The sequence below is a fragment of the Orycteropus afer genome, unplaced genomic scaffold (genome assembly GCF_000298275.1).
Source record: "Orycteropus afer afer isolate SDZICR_OR568_19922 unplaced genomic scaffold, OryAfe1.0 scaffold00031, whole genome shotgun sequence".
Lineage (NCBI taxonomy): Eukaryota > Metazoa > Chordata > Mammalia > Tubulidentata > Orycteropodidae > Orycteropus > Orycteropus afer.
Genome location: NW_006921618.1, coordinates 17505526 through 17506725, shown reverse-complemented (window position 1 = coordinate 17506725; position 1200 = coordinate 17505526).

Genomic DNA, 1200 nt, shown 5'->3' with positions numbered 1-1200 from the left:
AAAAAACTCACTGCCATAGAGTCAGATCCGACTCATAGCAACCCCTCCTTGGGTTTGCAAGGTGGTATATCACTACAGAAGTAGATTGCCCAAACTTCCTTCCAAGGAGTGGCTGGTAGGTTTGAACCTTCTGGTTAGCAGTCAAATGCCTTAGGCACTTTGCCACCAGAGCTCCTACAAAGCAAATAGAGGGAATAAATAATACAATTACAAAACTCCTAAATAGAGAGGAAGACAGGACATTACCAGCATAGAACAGACTGTTCCAAACTTATGGAGATAAGAATCTAATACAGAGTAAGCAGAAAGAAAATTAATAAGCCTTCTAACCAAAATAAGAAAAAAGAAAATCACAAGGACTTAGTAAATACAAAATCAACAATAATGAAGAAAAGGAAAAGAAAACTCAATAATAAAATGAACTCAACACAGAAAAATATTCAGAACAAAGAAACCATCAACACCACAGCAAAAAAAAAAAAAAAAGAAGAATGATATCAATAAATTCATATCTATCATTAATTGCACTGAATGTGAATGGATTAAATGCACCAGTCAAGAGGAAAAAAAGTGACAGATTGGATGAGAAAAGAAGATCCATCAATATACTGCCTACAAGAGACTCATCTTAGACACAAAAATGAAAATAAAAATAAAGGATGAAAAAAAAAAGATATATATATTTAATGTCAATCCAAACAAAAGCAGGAGTGGCAATATTAATTTCTGATAAAATAGACTTCAAACCAAAATCCAGCATAAGGGATGAGGAAGGGCATTATGTGATGATAAAAGCGTCATTTGACCAAGAAGGACATAACCATAATAAATATGTTTGCACTTAATGAACTACCTCAAAATACATAAACCAAACATTAACTGAATTGAAAGAAACAGACAATTCTACAATAGTATTAGGAGACTTTAACATACAGCTTTCAATGAAGAACAGAACAACTAGAATAAAAAACTCAACAAACATTCAGAAAATCTCAACAATGCAATCAACCAACTCAACTTCATAGACATATATAGAACACTCTACCCAACAAAAACACAATACACATTCTTTTCCAGTGCACATGGATCATTCTCCAGAATGGACTATATGTTAGGCCACAAAACAAGCCTCTGTAAATTTAAAAACATGAAAATACTACAAAGCATTTTCTTGGATCACAATGCTATAAATTTTAAAAT